This window comes from Vulpes lagopus, chromosome 20 (assembly GCF_018345385.1).
Source record: "Vulpes lagopus strain Blue_001 chromosome 20, ASM1834538v1, whole genome shotgun sequence".
NCBI lineage: Eukaryota > Metazoa > Chordata > Mammalia > Carnivora > Canidae > Vulpes > Vulpes lagopus.
Genome location: NC_054843.1, coordinates 25,879,739 through 25,901,288, shown reverse-complemented (window position 1 = coordinate 25,901,288; position 21,550 = coordinate 25,879,739). Strand labels below are relative to the sequence as shown.

Sequence of the window (21,550 nt, the reverse complement as noted above, 5' to 3'; positions counted from 1 at the left end):
ATTTAATATTTTTAGTCTTTTACAACCTTAGTCATTCTCCTTGGGATGTAGTGTTATTTCATTGTGATTATCATTTGTGTTCAGTTGAAGCTCACTAAAAAGAATTTTTCTCACTGAGTTGTTGGCATTCTTCATATATCGTGCAAAGAAGTCCTTTGATTTTACATATATACCGATATGATTATTTGTATGTAGTCATACATTGTAACTTATAAATTATAAGCTTATGTATAGTTATTAAATTATTATAAAAAGTATAGTTTTAAGTTACATATATAACATACATATAATTATTCTCTCTCATTTGGTAATTTCACTTTTCATACTCTTACTACTACTATCTTTTAATGAATAGAATTAACTTATTTAAATGAATTCTAACTTATTAATATTTTCTTCATAGCTAATTATTTTTGTTCCAGTTACAAAATCCTCCTACCACAACATCCATGAAGGTATTCTCCTATGATTTCTTCTAGAAGTGTTCTTCTTTGGCTTTTCACATTTATGTCTAAATTCCATTGCCAATTCAACTTTGTGAATGGTGTAAAGTACAGACTAACTTATTTTTTAGCAGATTTATTTATTCATGAGAGACACAGACTGAGAGAGAGAGAGAGGCAGAGACCAGGCATAGGAAGAAGCAGACTCTTCAGAGGGAGCCCAATGTGGGACTGGATCCCAGATCCCAGGATCACCCCACGAGCCGAAGGCAGGCACCCAGTCGCTGAGCCACCCACGCGTCCCTAACTTATGTTTTTTTATTTAAATTCAATTTGCCAATATATAGTAACATCCACTGCTCATCACATCATGGGGTAAGACCAACTTATTTTTTAAATGGATATTCAGTTGACTCAATAATTTATTAAAACCACCATCTTCCCTGAATTAAATTGCTGTGGCATCTTTGTGATAAATCAGGCGACCCTTTGTGTGAGTCAGATTCTGGATATTCTATTCTGTTCTATTGGTCTGTTTATTTTTACATCAGTATCATTCAATACCACCCTGTTTTACTTACTGAACCTTTATAATGAGACTTGATCTCTGGCAGTACAATTCAGCTAGATCTGTTCTCCTTTAAAGATTGCCTATTCTAGGTCTTTTGCATTTCCATACACATTTAGAATTAGCAGACGAATTACCCATCCTCCATAAAAAACAAACAAGCGGGGATACCTGGGTGGCGCCGCGGTTTAGCGCCTGCCTTTGGCCCAGAGCGGGATCCTGGAGACCCGGGATCGAATCCCACGTCGGGCTCCCGGTGCATGGAGCCTGCTTCTCCCTCTGCCTGTGGCTCTGCCTCTCTTTCTCTGTGTGTGACTATCATAAATAAAAAAAAAAAAAAATTAAATTAAATTTAAAAAAAACAAGCAAACAAAAACAAGAAAAAGGAAATATCCTTCTGTTATTTTGATTGAGAGAAAACTGAATATATATATCAATTTTGGAAGAACTCACATTTGAATAATATTGAGCTCTACAATGCAAAAGCATGTTCTATCTAACTAAATATCTATTTCTTTGGATTTAAAAAAAATTTTCAAAAAAATAAAAATAAAAAAATAAAAAATTTTTCTTGGCACTCTTTTTTGTTATTGTTTATAATGCAGAGGAGTAGGATGTTTTTCATTTAAACTATTTCTAAATATCTTGGGGCTTTATTTGTGCTATTATAAATAATATGTATTAATTTCTTAATATTTGCTGCTAATTTATAGAAATGCAATCATTTGTTGTACGTTGATTTTATATCCAGTGAATGACTAAGTCGACATTATTCCAATCATTTTTTTGCAGATTCTTTTGAATTTTCTAAGTACATATCCTTGCCATTTGTACATAAGAACAGTTTAAAGTTTTTTGTGGGCTTTTTGTTTGTTTTTTCTTTTAGAGAGGGGAAAGGAGCAGAGAGAGAGAGAGTCTTAATCAGATCTCACAATGCTTAGATCATGACCTGAACCAAAATCAAGAGTTGGACACTTAACCAACTAAGCCACCCAGGCACCCTTAAAGTTCTGTTTTTTCAATCTCTTTTTAATTTCTTTCATTGCTTTATTTCATTGGCTAGGCCCTCTAATACCATGCTGAATAAAATTAGAAATGATGACCATTGTCGCTTTGCATCCCTGGAGAAAAGTTAGCAATATTTACTACAAATTAACATAGTGACTATAGGTTCTTTTATGGATATAATTTATTAGATTGATAAAATTCCATTCTACTTCTTTAAAAAAGATTTGTTTATTTATTTGAGAGAGAGAAAGAGAGAGAGAGAGAGAGCGCAGGGGGATGCTGTAGAGGGAGAAAATCTTCAAGCAAGCTCCCTGCTGAGCATAGAGCCCAAGGCAGGCTCAATTTCATGTCCTCGAGATCATGACCTGAGCCAAAACCAAGAGTTGGAAGTTTAACCAACTAAGCCACCCAAGAGCTGTGAAGTTCCATTCTACTTCTCATTTGCTTAGGAGTTTTTGTGGTGACTGAATATTGAATTTTATCAAGTGTTTTTTGTAAATGTATTAAGATGGTCACATTGTTTTTCTCCTTTATAGGGTTAATGCTGTGAATTACACTATTGCTTTTTGAATATTAGAAAACAACTTTGCAATCTTCTGGTAAGCCACACTACATTATTACTTACTATGTTTTTAAATATACATATACAGATTAAATTTGCTAATATTTTTCTTAGAATTTTTTGCAAAGGAATTTCTCCCAAATTCATAGGAGAATTTGGCTACAATTTTCTTTCCTGGTAATATCCTAATTAGGGTTTGCTATTAAAGATATGCTGGCTCCATGTAATTTCTGAAGCATTCTTCAGAGAGCGTGGTGATTAACAGCACGGTCTCTAAAGTCAGACTGCTGAGTTCTAATTTCAGCTCCATGATTTACTAGTGTAACTTTGACCAAATAATTCTAGGGAATGGTGTCAGAAGTCTCAGATCACATTAGCTATGTAAGCCTAGAAAAATTATTTACTATATTTAATTTTTAATTCATCATATTAGAATTTACCTTTACATGTTAAATAAACATGATAATAGTACTTACTTTATAGGGTAGTTATGAGAACTAAATGGGATGTTCTATTAATATATTGAATATGGTGCCTGACACAGGAAGCACTCAAATATTAGCTACATGTGTAGATGATAAATAGGTAGACCAATAAGAGATAACACACACGCACACACAGACACATACGAACACAGTTGCCCATGTCAGTTGGGCTGAAAGTGTATTTTTAATCTATCATTTTCATTACCAAATCTGGACTTTGGTGTCACTGCCCATTCTTGTTCTCTACCTGCCAACCCAATACTTAAACACTCTCCTAACTTTAATGAAAAAAAAAAAAAACAACTCTCACTTTCAATGTACCTAACACTGTTTGTTTAAGATGGCTGTTAACTCTTCCTTGATTTATCTATTGTATTAGCCAATTTTCTCTAGTTTAACAGAACTAAAAGGATGCATATGTATAGAGAGAAAGAGATTCATTATAAGGAATTCATAATAAGCAAGTATGGAAGCTGTCAAATCTACATTCTGCCCAGTGGGCCAGCAGGTAGAGGTCCAAGAAAGTCAGTGTTCCAGTTTAAGTCAAAAGATCTTTTGGTGTAGAATTCTCTCTTGTGTGGGGGAGTCTGGTCTTTTTGTTCTCTTTGGGCTTTTGACTGATTGGGTAAAGTCCACCCACATTATGGAGGGTAATCTGCATTATTAAGGATCCACCAATTTTAATGTTAATCTCATCCAAAAACACAGACACTTAGAATAATGTTTACCAAATATCTGGCACCCTGTGGTCCAGTCCAGTTGATACATAAAATTATCATATCCATAATATAAAACCATGCAATTCTGATTTCAGAAAAAATCTTGTTCTGGATTCTGATTTTTTATTTTCAGACAAATAAAATATATTTATGAGTTTTTTAATATTTATTTTTCATTTTGAGGGGGATTTAGGAATGTAAGGAAGTTAGAATTTGTATACTGAGTCCACCATTTTGAACTGCCAGCTTCTGTTTTATAACCTTAATTGGGGAGGGAAAAGTTTAAAGGTATAGCACCTGAATGATTATTACAAAGGTGAGGGTGGTTGATAGATTCCAAAGGGCAAAGCTTATTGGATATTTTTATTTAGGTAAAGGAAATCAGGTTTTAACTGTATGAAGCCAGTTACACATAGCTAGAGGTTCAGCTGCAGTCTCCATGTTGAAAATGTAAGCTCCCCTACCTACAAGGTGTCCTTCTGTGGAATGATGGGCAATTGAGCAAGATGAGACAGGTGATGATCATTTTGGGTCACAGAATGACCATTTGAGGTCCTGCTCAGGATAAGACTGGAGTTTTCTTTATTCCCTTGTGGTGTAAAATTAACTGCCACAAACTATGACTCAAATGTAACAAGGTTATAGTTTTTCTTATTATTATAATAATTACTTTTATTTCTTTTAGCAAATTGTGAGCTAACATGGACCAGTTCAAGCATACTCATAAGCAAAGTATTAGATTTACATGAATCAAATGTCAATTCCAATCATCTCTGGAATCTCAACATTCCAAGTAAGATAGAAATTCAGGACTATGTAAAGTTCTATCTCTGTAGCTTCTGATATTGCTAAGAGAATAAAACACAGATAAGAATATTATGTTGAATTCCACTTTAAATTTATGAAAAAATTTGGGACAATAAACATATGTATGTATATCATACATATACATAAGGGAAAGATTTTCATTTCGTGAAATACTCTTTTACACATTTGACTTAAATTTTGTCATGTACATATATTATGTTTTTCAATTAAAAGTTCAATGACTTTAACAAGTCATTTTGTTATAGAGTTAATATTTTTTAAAAAAGAAATAGAGGTGATTCTTCCTTCTGTGAATGAACAGCTGTGGCCTAATAAGATATTCCCTTACATTTCTACCAAGAGAAACAAGAAATAGTAAAAGGAACATGTGTGAGGAGACAATACAAGATTCTAATTTCAGACACCACTGGTTGCCAACCAGTAACTATTTTCTAAGTATGAAGTAGGCATGTAGGTAATTTTCATGACTCCTGAAGAAAACTGAAATTACGGAGTTTTTAATTCCTAGAATGGATTCAGAAGACATATGCTTCTTTAATGCAATTGAGTTTCTGTGGTTAGAAAGGGAAAGTACCTACTGCAAGGTCTAATTCACATCCCAAGCAGATAATTTATTCATCTGGTTGGATCTGGCTTCAGTTATTGAGAAATTACCAAAATTTAGTACTTAACACTTCCAAACAAACAGAACTTTGCAATTGAATTCACTCCTAAGTTTTAGTAGATTTGCTTTACTAGGAAAAAAAAAGAAGAAGAAGAAGAAGATGCTTATATTTTAATGTTATTTTATACGTCCTCTTTATTTATTTATTTATTTTCTGTCTAGCTTACCGGAATAAATGTCTCTTAAGATAACCAATGACTTTTCAGAGCTAGACCATTTGTCTGGTGTTTATAGGAATTTCACTGAACAAAAATTGTCCCATAAATTTTATTGAAATCTTTCCAGAACCAATAGAAACAGAGACCCCTCCTTTTGCCTAGGCCTCCAGGATTCCGGTATAAAACCGCTGCCATTTGCACTGTACGCTAATGACAAGCTGGATGTTGGCATGAAAGCCAATATGTTCTTACACTGCTTTCTGAGACAAGTAATAATCAGTCTGTCATCAATGTCATGCTGCAATCAGGCTTTGACAAGGTTTGCAAATAACTTGAAAGGAATTGCTTATCCCTGAACGCTGCAGATCAAAACCAGATCTGAACAAAAGCTAAAAGTCTGCTGCGCGTCAGCTGCAGTCTCTGGGAACGTGCTGTGCATAAGCGGAGGGAACACCAACCCTTAATCTCCCCCTTCTCCTCCATTTTTAATTTTTTATTAAGAACTCTCGGCTACCAATCCTGGAAACTCACTATTTGAAACCGCGGTGGAGCCACCTAGAATGCCCAATGTGATTGGAAGTACTAGTTGTATTACTCCTGAAAAAGTCTGGGAAAGTAAACAACACTTGCATCCTTGGGGTGGCTTGTTTTCTTACCTCATGAGCTGCAGGCAGGATTTCTGATCAAACTCAGTAATGCAGTCAGTGAGGAGTCTATGTGCCTGTGGGGTGGAGACACAAATTGCCTTTTTTTCCTCTCTTCCCCTTCTCAATCCTTCCCACCCCCTAGAGGAAGTGGCATGTGTATTGTTTATTCACAGCTGACCCTGACTCTTGTCAACTGGTAGGCATTTGCAGTCATAAGAAACAAGTGTAATTTATACAACTTTGAGAATACTTACATAAGTTCAACTTATAAAAGTTTGAGGCCCAGAGCTTTTGGGAGAAAACGAAAGATTTTTTGAGATGTGTCACTTGGCCACAGGTCTGCTCAGAACTCCAAAACTTGTTTGTTCTTCATGTGCGTGTAAATAGCTGGACAGTCACATGACACGTGGCCTTGGGCATTCATGAACTATGCCCGAAATATGAGCATAGATTTGAGATGTGAATTAATTTTTTATTTTACTTTAGCATAAGAGAAGAATTTGATTCAGTTGTCTTGTTCTTCTTTATTTTTTAAACAAAGATTTTTATTTATTTATTTTAAAGATTTTATTTATTTATTCATGAGAGACACACACACACACAGAGAGAGAGAGAGAGGCAGAGACACAGGCAGAGGGAGAAGCAGGCTCCATGCAGGGAGCTCGAAGTGGGACTTGATCCCAGGTATCCAGGATCAGGCCCTGGGCTGAAGGCTGTGCTAAACCACTGAGCCACCAGGGCTGCCCTATCCTGTTCTTCTTTATAAGGAATCCTGAAAATCAGGTGTTACTGAGGGGTCAAGACATTCAAAGTTAAGTGAAGAGAAGCAAATGCATCATAAATGAAAAGATCACATTATAAAAAGAAGGAAGGTGCAAGACATATTTAAGATCCTATTTCAACTGATTATACTTATCTAATACCATGGACCCACAGAGTCCTAGAAAGAACTGTCCAATAAAGTGTCATTTAATAAATACATGCCAAGCACCATAATACCGGTATCATGTGAGTTATTATGAGAGATAAGCATGATGTATAAGAATGAATCCCTATTTTTTTCAAGGAGCTTATAATCTGGTTAGAGAAAAGATACTAGCGCACATGGACATGTAGCAGTAATTTTTTGAAAGTGAATAATGTAAATACTGAAATATGAGAGAAGAACCACTCGTGAACTACACTGAGGACTTGTAACAAATACCCATAAGCAATTTCTTTAAGCCACGTTTGTATATGTCCCAATTTTCCCAGTCTTCTAAGCTTACCTGTTACCATTTAACTATAATCCAAAACTCATTCTCAGGAATAGAGGAAGCTCGGACCCCATCTCTGTTTGAGTTCCCTACAGCATGCGCTGCACTTCCGTGTGTAGGCTGTCACTTGTCACCTCTTGATTCTGATTGTAGAACTGGATTCTTCAACAGCTGCCTCTGTCCATCATTGTATGTCTTTGCTGATCCTGTTGCATATACCCCATTTCACTCCAAGCCACGACTATATACCCATATTTTGGCTTCCCTACAGCAGTTTACCAACATTATATTGATTTAACAAATTGAACTGAAGTTTTAAGGACTGTGTCAAGGAATTATAATGCAGAAAAAAAAATACCCTAAAATTGGTTATAAAGTAGCATGTCTCTTGGAGTGTACCACCCATGCCTGCTTTTTTTTGTCCAAGCTTTATTACAAGGCCCTTCTGTCTTCCCCTGGAATCAGAGACTCGTCTCTCCCAACTACCTAGATCTCCAACTTCCCTTTTCAGGTTTCGTCAGTGAAAAGTCCAACATCAGTTAACATGACAACACCTCAGGTATGTGGCCCTGCTCAGAATGAAGTCAGACTTCTATATAATTGACAAAGTCCTTTAAACTCTTTCTACTAAGTTTTGGAACCCAGTATTTTAAATGACAATTTTTAAAATAATTGCGTTCTGGAAAACTCTACATTCTTATTCAATGAGAAAGTTCAGTGTAGCAAATTTTGTGTGCTATTTAACAGAAAAGTTTTTCAGTTCCCAAGATATAATATTGAGGTCTGTAAATTAACATATATTCTTTCCCTATTTCCCAGATTCATATTTGTTTCCCTTTCTATGATAATAGGAAAAATTAAGTAACCTAGAATTCTCAGGAGAGAACCTTCTCCCTTAGGGAAAATTAAACTATGATTTCAATTTTGTTATTTTGAACAAACCATAAGGAGTTAACATTCTAAGATATTAAGTAGGAGTCTTTTTAATTTAAGTATTTTGCTTCTCAAGTCTATTTCAAATGGCTCAGCATACAGCATCAAGAACAGAGATCTGTGGCAGCATATACTAGTGCCCTTCTGGTGGGTTCACGTTACTCCACTAAATCATGTGTCTGACAAATATTTCCAGAATGTCTACTAATGAAGGTGCTGTGCTGGAGCTGCTGAGTCAGTGATGAACAAGAAAGTGAAGGACTGACCTTCAAAGAGACTATACAACAATCAAAAAGACAAATGATGACCAAGGACAGAAATAAATAATAAATAAAAAATTTACACATTGCACTGAGTGCAAAGAAGGAGATAAGACAGTGTTAGGATAAATGGAAAATAAATTTGAATGGTTCTTAAACATATGAAAACAGCCCAACCTCCGCAAAGAGAAAAACATATAAATTAAAACCATGGTGACTGCTTTTGTACTACTTATTGACAAAGATTGGGAGTTTGATAGCATATTCTCTAAGTAAGAGTAAAGGAAAGGGTATTTTGATTGTGGATATAAATCAATTCATCCCGTATGGAAAGTAATCTGACAATATCTCTCAATATATATAAGCACATCACTTTTGGGGACCCCTGGTGGCTCAGTGGTTGAGTGTCTGCCTTTGGCTCAGGTCGTGATCCCGGGGTCCTGGGATCGAGTCCCATATTGGGCTCCCCGCTGGGAGGCTGCTTCTCCCTCTGCCTATGTCTCTGCCTCATTCTCTGTGTCTCTCATGAATAAACTTTAAAAATCTAAACAAAAAAAATTTTTTTTAAACTACATAACTTTTGACCCTTATTTCAGAAATAGAAACAAAACCTATAAATTTTCTCATTGGTACAACATGTGCTGTCATGTACAATGTTATTCATTGCAATACATTTTTAATAAGCAAGATTTGGAAAATATTAAAATATCCATCAACAATATACCAGTTTAACAAATTATACTACATATATATAAATTAGATGCAATGTCGCCATAACAGAGAATGAGAATTCAGTTTTTTGTTTGTTTGCAGATATGAGCCAATTTATGAGTGTTAAAAATAAAAACCTCATTAAGACTATACAGTTTATAGACTAAGCTACAAAGAACATGTATATTTTTGTTTGTATATACCTAAATGTCCCTTAAAAGAGTGGAGTGGGAGGAAGTTTTTCCAATGTACATATTTCCTTTTATACCTTTCTAATTATGAATTATGTGAATATATTATATGTTTTTAAATATTTAGATTTTTTAAGTAAAGGTAAAAGTTCCCAGTAGTGTCAACTATGAGATTCACATTACCAGGTCAATAAGTTATAGGGTCTGAGAGCAAGTTCTTCAAAAGTTCATCATACAAGATCCAATTTAAAAAAATACACATTAGGAGCACCTGGGTAGCTCAGTGGTTGAGCATCTACCTTTGGCTCAGGTCATGATCCCAGGGTCCTGGGATCAAGTCCTGCATCAGGTTCCCTATGGGGAGCCTGTTTCTCTTTCTGCCTGTGTCTCTGCCTTTCTCTGTGTGTCTCTCATGAATAAATAAATAGAAATAAATAAATAATAAAAATAATACAAAAATACACATTAGAACCTATTAGGTTCAAGGTTCTGTCCTCTTGAGATATAAAATTAAAATATATGAGTGCCTGGGTGGCTGGGTCTGTTAAGTGTCTGCCTTCAGCTCAGGTCATGATCCCGGGGTCCTGGAATCAAGCCCCGCATCAGGCTCCCTGCTCAACAACAAGCCTGCTTCTCCTTCTCCTGTGCCCCTGCTTGTGTCTGTGCTCTCTCTCTCTCTCTCTCTCTCTCTCTCTCTCTCTCATTCTCTCTGTCAAATAAATAAAATCTTTAAAAAATAAAATAAAATATATAAAATATAGACCCTGTTCTTAGGAGAACATATTTCATTGGAGGAACTGGATGTTTCCATAAAAGGTAAATGGTGATAAATATAATTAGCAGGTTTACTATCCTCTCAAAATTCTTCCAGAGTTACCATAAAGTACTGGGTTCAAATAATTACTAAAAATTTCTAGTATATGATTTATAAAACACCGTTCAATTTGATGTAAACCTCTAAAGTATTATAGGCATACCTTTATTGGCTTATATATGATGAAAACTATTCACTCAAAGGATATGGAAAAGGAATTCTGAAGAACACCTATTTAAACACCGATTTAATTAATTTATTATCAAGATCGCCCAAAAACTTCTTCCAGTCAGAAATCTAATGTTTCCCATAGAAATTACATAGAATAGACTCTAAATAGCATGATCAGGAAATAAATTATTTAAAAATAACTCAATCTGTTTATTTTCTGTTATCAAGCATTTCATTTACTACTCATAATTTTTATTAAATGGTCTTGAAAGTACAACAATGGACTCAAACTATGTGTTTTTTTGTTATTTTTTTTAAAATGTGCAAGCTCAAGGTTAGTGGAAGATTTATAATATCCCCTAAAACTAAAGGAAAAAAGTAAAAACAGACATAAGGATTTAAAACAAAACTACAAGTTTACAAATTTGAATATCATAAGTGATACAATAGTAATGATATGTGATCAAATAAATCACTTATATTTCCCCTTGTTTTGAGAGATGGATGCAGAATTTGTGGAACCTAAAGTATATATAATGAGGGAAGGGCTTTTTTAGGAATAATAGCAATATATTTATAAATGCAAATTTAGATGCAAGGCCTTGGACGGGCCTTTGCAAAGTGAGACTATGAAGCCTAAGCAACTTTTGCTTCACGGAAATCCACTCTGCTTCTCTTACCAAATAGGATCTTTTCTTCAACTTCATTCTTTCAGTTTAGTCTGAATATTTATTTGGGGGAAAGGATGTAAATATCAATAAAGTCATTGGTGATTAAAAGAAGTTTTCTGTCTTGCTGTCTAGATTACACTCTGATTGTTCTAGGTTTCCTTCATTTAAGAGAGTAAAGCTAAATCTGCCATATCAGATTCAGAACAGACCAGAAATTTCCACTTGCAAAACATAGCATCTTGCGATCCAATTACATACTGTTCTTTTAGCCCACGTGTGGAAATTCAACAATGATTTTTTTTTCATTCCTCGCAAGTGGTTTGCAGTAGCAGCTCTGACAAATTCGCCCACCATCGAGCATCTATTAGAGTGTGGGAGCCCACAGCCCTCTCCCTTCTAAGTGTATGCCTCCTTGCAGTCTTGACTGCAGAGGTATGCTGAATTTCCCGACAGTAAGAAAAAGGCAGACATTTCTAAGTTTTCTCTGTTTCACTCTGCTGGGCGCAGGGGCTGGGGGAGAGAACCAGCTTCCACTAATTCTGGTAACCATGTTATCTAACTCTCAAAACAGTGAAAATGACGGGGAAGAGTGGAGGCAGAAGTTCTGAGAAGCATCCCCTGGTTATTGTTGCTAGGGCAACTGCTACTTGGCATCCTCCAAATAGTCATCGTCTGTCACACTTGGGGTATAATTCACAGACATACAACACATCTGAGTGGATTGGGGGGGAAAAAAGGCAGGGGAGGGGATCAAGATTCATGTAAATAAATGAGAGAATTTTAAATAGGCACATAAACAAAAGTGCATGCCTAATATTTAGAGAGAAGAGAGAGGAGACAGACGTAAGAGGAATTCAGTTTTGAAAATGAGGGTCACTGCTAAATATTAGTGTTTTTCTTCTTGCACAAATTAGTTAGCCTCTACCCATTCCCAATAATTGTCTACCCATCTGCCTCCTTTTTTAAAAATCCCTTCTTCCCTCCAAATACTAGTCTTCTGTAGCATGACATCAAATCATTTTTGCAAAGATGTTGATGTCATTTTCCTTCTCACAACCCTTAAGAGAGCAAAGAATACTTAAAAATACTTCTTCCTTGTTTAGTAGAATGTCTGACTCAGAGGCAGGCCTGGCTTTGTTATAAGAGAAGATAAAGCATTTATTACCCAAGTAATCATTCACAAAAACAGACATGAGTCCTGAAATACCCTTGGTTAAGTCTAAGTTATACTTTTCATTTTTCTTATTTCTTCATTTCTTAGGGCCAGAGTGTCTGCTTAATCTTTTGAATCACTGTTTCTTCTTCTGAACATTACAGAACGTTATCTTATACATTGTGAAAAAAGAGGCACTGCTGTACAAATCATAAAGCAGAAAAGAAAGCCTTACAATATCTATCATCAAAGTCACATAAAACCCCAACAGTTTCAACCTCCTCTTAGCATTCACTGGTGTCAGCATCATAAAAAATGTGCAGGAAACTCATATCAATGTATCAATCACATTTACAAAATGAGCCTAATAGCAAATGCATTTTTGGAAGCAAGGGGAAGAAGGAGAAAGATTTTAGCCAAATACACTGAATGAATTTAAAAAAAAAAAAAGGCATGATGGATTAAAGAAGATGAAATAAAATTAAAAAAAAAACACCTGTTGTAATGGCTTCACCAAAAGCTTTTCTTTTCCCTTTAGAGAGCATTGCTAAAATTCTCCTGTGAAAGCCAAATATATACTTTCATCTAACCAAAATATTGAAACTAGACACCAAGAAAATAAAAAACAATCATTCAATTACTAAGCTTACCATTGCACATTGGTTCCACCAAATTGGTCAGGCTTCAATATTGTTTTACATGTTTCTTTTTATTCACCCAAATTTTGTGAGCCAAAGCACTCACTTCTTGCAACTCTAGGAGGATAATCACATAATGCTAGCCATAATAGAAATGATAGTTTACTTTTGCTAAGCATTTATTATCTGCCAGATGCTATCATATAAACTTTATAGGGATTACTTTAATTAATACTCACATTACAATTATGAGGTAGACACTAGATCAAATTATTCTTATTGTACAGATTAAGGAATTAAAGCACATAGAAACTACATAACAGGCTCAAATTTCAACAATAAGGAAAAAGTAGGACCAAGATAGAAACTGTGTTTTACATTAGTGTCACGTATTGCAGGAGGTTGGTTGGCTGTCCACTCTCTATTTGGGCCCATGATCTCTTTTCACCTGGAGTAATTCCATGCATTTGGGCTACAGCTTCCCTACTTGATCCCCACCTTTTATACAACAGATGCTCCTGACTGTCCTTCTTTCTGGATCTTTGGTTCCCACCTCAGACCTCTTATTATACTTATATTTGCCTTTAACACTAATATTGCAGGTTGAGGCAGCTAATTCTTCCCCTTCTCTGCTGGCATCATTTTGCCAAGGCAGATATCTAATCCTTGGTAATACCTTCTACGAATCTCTGCCTTGTCCTTTTGGTTTAAACAGCTGGGATATTTTATCATTTGAATTTGCATTTCCTCTGCTCAACACTTAGGGAGTTGGTTGCTGCACCTTCTCTCTCTCTCCGCCACACACATACAGACGCACACACAGGAATACACTACCCCTTGAGAATTCTTCTGCTTCTTTTCCGACATGCAGAATAGAATTGTCCAGCATAACATAACCTGTACCCTGATAGTAAGGATCAAACGCTCATGAGAATAAAGTCCGAACATCTTGAGAGCCATGACTTGAGTTTTACTGATTTCTGTGTCTGCATCTCAAATAAATACCTACTGCTGTTCCTTATGCACAAAAGATTTCAATAAGTGATTGTAAATTAAGTGGGATTGTATGCCAAGAAACTAGCTTTTTAATTTACATTAATGAGTATACTAATCAGGATAAGCTAGGCTGTGCACTAACAAGCATACCCAAATCTCAGTGGCTTTTCATAAGAAAAGCCTATTTTTTACTCACCTAGTCCATGCCTTGCAGGGCAGCATGGAGACTGTGCTCATCATAGTCATTCATACTACAGGTTAATGGAGCCTCCATCTCAACACACAATCCCCTGTGGCTGAGACAGGGAAAAGGGTCATACAGCAAAACACATAGCTTCTTTAGGTTTCTGCCCAGACACTTGATGGGATGTGCACTGGGTGTTATACTACATGTTGGCAAATTGAATTTAAATTAAAAAATTTTAAAATATTTCTGCCCAGAAATGACATCTATAATCTCCTCTCACATCAAAGTAAAACAACATGGTCATCTCAAATTTCCGAAAGTACAGGGAAGTGCAACCTCTCAATACTGCCACATTCATTGGGGATTATGTTTCAAAATACTAATTTTTGCAGAGACACAAACATTCTGTTCATAGCACTTGGATTTTTTTAAAGATTTTATTTATTTATTCATGAGAGACACACACACACGGAGAGAGAGAGAGAGAGAGAGAGAGGCAGAGACACAGGCAGAGGGAGAAGCAGGCTCCATGCAGGGAGCCTGACAGGGACCTGATCCCGGGTCTCGATTCCAGGTATCCAGGATCAGGCCCTGGGCTGAAGGCAGCACTAAACTGCTGAGCTACCCAGGCTGCCCAATAGCACTTGGGTATTGATCATATTTCATAGCATAAGACATGGAAAGGACAGTGAATCAGTGAATCAGGATGCAATGCGCCCTAGCTAACATGTCCCTTAGGGAGACAAGAATATATTATCTAAATTCATTTCTTCTCTGAACACTTACATCTGTGAACTTTATGATGTCAAGTGTTGTCTTTAGCCTAGTCTAACACCTCTTGATGTGTTTATGTCCAAAGAGGCCAAGAGTGTATTTGAGAAAAATCATGTGTGCTGATTGTTTATAATGTGTGTATGTGAGTGTTGGTGTGTGTACATATATAAAAGGATACACACATACAGAAAGAGAGAGAGAGAGAAAGAAAGCATGAGCAAGTGCTGGATAAATCCAAACTATAATGCCACTCATAAAATCTCCCAATAATAAATACAAATTTTACTTACTTTCAAAAAGGTGTTATCAAGATGCACTATGTTCAGATTTTATAGTAGGAAAATCATTTAATCAAAGATCATATTCCTACCTAGTGTCATGATTCCCACATGGTGTAGAGAGTCAGTGGTTCCAAGACTATCTTCCACAAAAGTGAGCCTGCTACATGGGGTAGGAGACAGGGTAGAAGACCCTTCTTTCATTCAATCAGTACTGGCTTTTATAGACAATAATGAGAAAGCACTACAGATATTCTAGAAAGGAGAAAAAACTACAGCCAGCCTGTAGTTACTTTTATACAGTCAGTCATAGTTATTTGATTTTTCCATGGCATGAAATCTCTTTTGAGTATCATGTATGCTTCATAGATTATTTCTGAAATGTACACCAGGAAATTCAAGTACTCTAGTAATGATTTCCAAACAATAGAGATTCTTCCAAAAATGTTACTGTGTCCTGTATATTGTCTTACAGTATATATCACACTGTGTTTACTCCTGGATATCCAAATATAAGTGGGGTATTATAAATGGGACAAAATTGAGAAGCATCTAGTTGTATGAAGAATAAGAATTCTTTGGGGGGGGGGCTGGGAATCTACTATTAAGTAACATGGACAATGCAACTGTGAGTTTGACTTAGTTATAAGACCCTAATGGTTAAAAGGGAATAGAGATTCTGAGTACAACATGATAGTTGTGAAAATCTGATGCTGGCCCAGGCCCTTGATGTATATCAATAGCCAGGGAGGGAGTAAACCTTAAGGTATACTAAATGATGGGTTTGCTGAACCCTATCACATACCCAGGCCCAAGGAACACTGTGTTCGAACCTCACAAAACAGGAGACAACTTTTCCTTATAATCTCCTCTATAGTCTCCACATAGTTTTGGGGTCCCCTAAGGCTGAAGGAACCACTAAGAGATAATACCTCTGCCCAGAAAAGCAACAAGAGAGATTACTACACTCTGAAGTGGAACACAAGTCACTCCAGTGCATGGGACACCAAGAACAGGACTGAGAGTGGCTACTTTGCTGACAGACTGGAAGCAAAGAGAATCCAGCATCTCCTTTCTGAAGGAAATGTACACCAGGAAATTCAAGTACTCTAATACAGTTATTCTCCTTTCTGAAGGAGATGCTGGATCTGGGTAGTAAAGAGCAATGAAAGTGTTCATCACATGCAGAGAATAGCAAGTACACCCACAGTGGAAGAACTGGAGCTGTTGCCAGAGGATAAACTACTCTAGAGGCAGGAAAAGTGAGGACCCCTAGCTTTGGACAGTGGATGTAGCAGCAAGGAAAGGCTATGCCATGCAGAGCAGTTTATGGCATCTTCCAATTATCTCCACATATGTATTTAAACATTTGGCAGATCCTTGGAGACTAACATATATGAGTCCAAAGTCTTTGCAAGAAGCTAAAATATATGTGTTGGTAGTACATGAAGACAGCCTTCTTTCTTAATTAGAAATGTATATGACTTCATGTGTTCTCATACACTGTTGACGTTGAGAGCGTTCAAATTTCTTAGTGTCATCATTTTCACACTCAGAGTTAATTTTGTATTAAATTATGCTGCATGTTTGTTAATGGCAGTTCAAGAGGCAATATGGCTCCCCCCAAAATTTTTGCAAAGCAAACCAGAGGATGGAAAACTTTTGAAAAGCCGAATATTTGAAAACTGTTCTTAAACATGTTATATGGATGGTTCTTAGATTAAGTCACAGGGACCAATCCTTCCTTACCAAGTATTTCATGCTTTCCATGACTGTTTCAATGGTCTTTTGTCCTAATAATTTATTTTCTTAAATCTTGACAATCCTTTGAAAATATAATTACTCTGAATTTCTGCAAAGGAACATGTCAGGTCAACAGTTATTCATGAACTTTATTTGCTCTTTTCTTTTCTCTGTGTGTGTGCATGTGCATACATATGGTTGCACACATCAAATACATTTAGTAACATCTCACAAAGGAAGCCACAATTCCAAATAAGGGTATGGGAAAAGAATTTCTGCATCTCCTCTGAAGTGAGAGCTTGACGATAAGCCCTCTCTACAGCATGAAGTTATTTTCTAGAGGATTTGCACATACTGAGATCTCAATAAACCTTTGTTGAGTGATGAAATCATATTTTCATATATCTCATTAAGGATTAAATGTAAAACTTACCTGACCTGTTATCCAAGTTGAAAAAATTGCTTCTACGATTCCTAATAGACAAATTAGTCTTTAGAACCAAGAAAAATAATAGGTCTCACTAAAATCTTAAGGCTTTTTATTTAAATTGTATATCTTTATCTGGAGAGTTCCTAGTTATACGGAGTTGAAAATTCACCTCTCTGAAACATCACCCTTTAAGCCTAATGATTTTCTGTGAAGCTTCACAGAAAAAGTTTACCATACCACGCAACCTATATAAGATAATTTCAAATATTTCAAAGCAGTCATATTTGTGCATTATATATATACATAGAAATCAGGTATTATATGCACAAATATCTTAATTAATTATATGCATATTAATATATGATATAATGCATTATACAATAAAGTAGTATTATGCCGAGTTTATACATAAACGTGCAGTTTAATATCTCCAATTCAACCATTCTTTCATTACCCTTCACCATCTAGGTCATTCTTCCCCCTATTTGTCATGACCTTGTTAAATTGTGATCCCTAGAATTGAATGCAAAGTTCCACACATGAACTAATCAGTATTCATGGTTTGCTCTTTCAATAAATACTTAATAAGCACCTATTATAAGCCACTTATTATAGCAAAGACTAGTGGTTAAACAAGACATGTAGTCTTTACCTGCCTTTGGAGGCTTAAAGTCAAAGATAGTGTTGGGATTGTAGTAAAGATAGCCATATTAATATTAAATTACCACTGTGGTAATTTTACATTAAGAATAAAGTGGATGAAATGTCTTCCTTTGGACATTATAATTATATTACAAAAATATAAAATTATGTGAGTATTTTTAACATCCACACCAAAAGCTTAATTAAAATCAGTGGTCATTCATGTTTTCATATAATTTGCTACTAAGGTCAGTTGTACAGATAGACACATTTGATATTGAATTTCTTAGGATGTGTGAAAAAAGTGAAACCATAAAAGGAAGAGCCTAAGGAAAAAAAAAAAGATAAAACATCTCCAGATTTCTAAGAAATTGTAAAAGAAAGCGTACGCCTAAAGAAGCAAACAAAAATAAAAGCCTGGAAGTCATTATACTTAAAAAGTAAAGAATTTTGGTTTTCCTTGAGACAGCACTGCACAGAGGACAGAGTACTGAAATAAAAATTAGACAAATGGATACCAATCCAGATGGTTTAGGCTAAAATCACTTATTCTCCTTAAGGCCGGTATCCTTATAAGAAATATGGAATTTAAAATGTCCCTTCTTCCCTAATTATCATCCTGAGTGCTAATTCATTTGGTAGCATTTTGAGAACAATATTAGATAATGCATGAAAGTGCTTTAAAAAGAGTAAGCCACAATGCCAAGGTAACTATTTGTTTTGTACAGAGAAAGAAGAGAAATTGTGACTAATCCCCAATAGGGAATAACAGGTATTGACTGACTTCCCAAACATCAACAGCTATAAAATGGTTTTGTCATGCACAGACAGTGCAGAGCCATGATCTTTTAAAAAATGAACACATGTTAAGTAAACCCAACATTTACCTTAGCTTCTATCTGGGGACACTTTCTAAGCTGGAACACACAGAAGTAAAGACAAACTGTATTGCTGGGCAGACAAACCAATCTTTTCGTGATGATTTGGGGCTGCTGAGGGGGCTGAAACTTATGAGACAGAACACTCCAGAGGAGAGACATACAGAGAGAAAGAAATCAGAAATCTGCAGGGTTCTTTTTTTGATTCTTTTATGAAACACTAAAGTTGCATTTGCTCGAGGTGTGACACCTTGGGATCTGAAAGAGATCTGAATGGGAGCTGAATGAAAATTCTAGAGGTTTCTCAGTGCTGAGAATACTAAGCAGTCAGAGTATATAAGCCTCACTGAAAACTAGAAACTTTTATTTCTGACTTCAGAAAGATCAAGTTTTAGGAGTAAGGCCATTCCAGACGTGCCCAAGCTTTGACAGGATCAAGCTGACCTGTGAACAAATTAATCACTTGCCAAAACAAAACTTCATATCCTTTAAAAGAGGCCACATAATTTGGATTTCAGCAATATAACATCCACAGTACCCAGGATAAAAGTAAATATACCAGACATGCGAATAAACAGAGAAAAATGAAGGGCAGTCAATAGACACAGATACAGAGATGACACAGATAGTACAAGTATGGAGACAAAAACACTGATGGAACTACAATAAATATGTTCAAATATTTAAAGGACAAAGTGAATATAATAAATAAGCATATGGAAAAATCTTAGTGGAGAAAGGACAACTATAAAATAGATATTCTAAAACTGAAAAATGCAATATTTGAAAATTTTAAAAAAACACAGTTGAGCACTGCTGAAGAAAATATCAGAAAATTGAAGACAGGCCACAGAAACTATGCCAACTGGAGCAGAAACTATAAGAGAATGAAAACAAAAAAGGCCTCAGTTATCTATAGGTCAATATCAAGCATTAGGGAAAAAGGTGTAATAATGTTTTTTTAAAAAATCAGCCCATATCAGCAACATAAAAGAAGCACAATCCATATAAACATTAAAAAAGCACACTTAGGTACATTGTCAAATGGCTAAAACCCAATGATAAATAGAAAAATCTTAAAAGCTGCCAAATAAAAAAGACATTATATAACAGGAAAAACTAAAAGAGAAACCACGGACTTCTTAAATAGAAAATTAGACATTTCAGAAGACAGTTAAACAACACTTTAAAATGCTGAAATTTAAAAAATGTCAATCTAGAATTCTATGTATTGCACAAAAAAGTTTATTTGAAAATTCTTAAAGAGAAAATAAAAACATTTTTGTTAAACAAATGCTGGGAGGATTTATCACCAGCAGATTTAAAATTCAATCACTGTGAAAGAAAGTTCTTTTGAAGGAACAAATACCATATAGACACTCAAATTTATGTGAAGGAATAGAGTGGGAATGATTAATATACAGTTAATATGAAGTGTGCTTTTACACTTTCTTAATTTTTAAAAGACCACTGTTTAAAGAGTAATAACAATGTATTTTGAAGTTGCTAATATATTTAGAAGCAAATGGTATGAAACAGTAGCACAAAAATAGAAGCAGGTAAGGACAAATGCATTGTCAATATGTTTTACATTAAATATGAGGTGCAGAATATTACTTTGAGGTGGGGGTGATAAGTTAAAGATTTACCTTATTTTTAAAATAAAGATAAATGAAGGAATTGTATGTACTTAGGTACATACAATAAGAGATAAAGTGGATTCTATATATAATGGTGGTTGTATAATCGGACAGAAGGCAATTTACTTAATGAAGCAGCAAACTCCTGATGCCCGTGATACCACACTATGGGGAAAAAAGAAAGAACAAATGGTACCATAGAAAACCAATAACAAGATGAAAATTTAAACCCAATCATAATCATAATTATATTATTTGGGAGGGATCTGAATACACATTTATGGCTTATAAGAATTTCATTTTTCTGTTTTCACGAAGGAAAGATCTCAAGCCTTTTTGATTGAGTTTCACATTAAGCAGTACTTTATTTGCTTAAAACCTAGACATTGTTAGCTCAGAAAGATCTACTCTGCTGTATAGATCTTGCCATTTAAATTCTAGGTTTGGGGGATCCCTGGGTGGCTCAGCAGTTTAGCGTGCCTTTGACCCAGGGTGTGATCCTGGAGTCCCAGGATCAAGTCCCACATCGGGCTCTCTGCATGGAGCCTGCTTCTCCCTCTGCCTGTGTCTCTGCCTGTGTGTGTGTGTGTGTGTGTGTGTGTGTGTGTGTGTGTGTGTCTCATGAATAAATAAATTAAATCTTTAAAAAATAAAAAAATAAATTCTAGGTTTGGAGGGTTTTTTGACCCTTGGTAAAATTTTATCCAAGAAACAGAGTAGATTCTATTTCTTGGATAAATATATTTTGATGATGGATGAAGATATTCAAAAACATGAACCATTAGAGAATGTAAAAGGAAATTTAAGTTTTGGGGCACCTGAATGCCACAGTCGGTTGAGCTCTGACTCTTGGTTTGGGCTCAGGTCATGATCTCAGAGTTGTGAGACTGAGCCCCAATTTGGGCTCCTCATTCAGCAGGAGTCTGCATGGGATTCTCTCCCCCCCCCTGCCCCTCCCATGTGTGCATGCATGCACATTATGTCTCGCTCTCTCTCTCTCAATAAATAAATCCTTTTAAAAAAAGAATGTGATTTAAGTTTTGGTGGTCCTCACCTTTTTTTTTTTTTTTTCTTTTTTAAGATGTTCTTTAAAGACCATAGC

At 35.5% G+C, this 21,550-nt stretch overlaps 1 long non-coding RNA gene across 5 annotated transcripts in view; it reads left to right on the top strand.

Annotated features, from left to right (window-relative positions):
- The window catches only part of LOC121479281, a 57,646-nt gene that overhangs the window by 11,018 nt on the left and 25,078 nt on the right, over positions 1 to 21,550 (top strand). Inside the window, exons 2-4 of one of the 5 annotated variants that reach the window (XR_005984709.1) lie at positions 404 to 455; positions 2,556 to 2,618; positions 7,850 to 7,897. The exons of 1 other annotated variant lie outside the window; for it this stretch is intronic. This is a non-coding gene — a long non-coding RNA (uncharacterized LOC121479281). The remainder of the gene's footprint in view (positions 1 to 403; positions 456 to 2,555; positions 2,619 to 7,849; positions 7,898 to 21,550) is intronic. 3 more of the 5 variants (XR_005984708.1, XR_005984707.1, XR_005984705.1) reach the window with 3 other exon arrangements.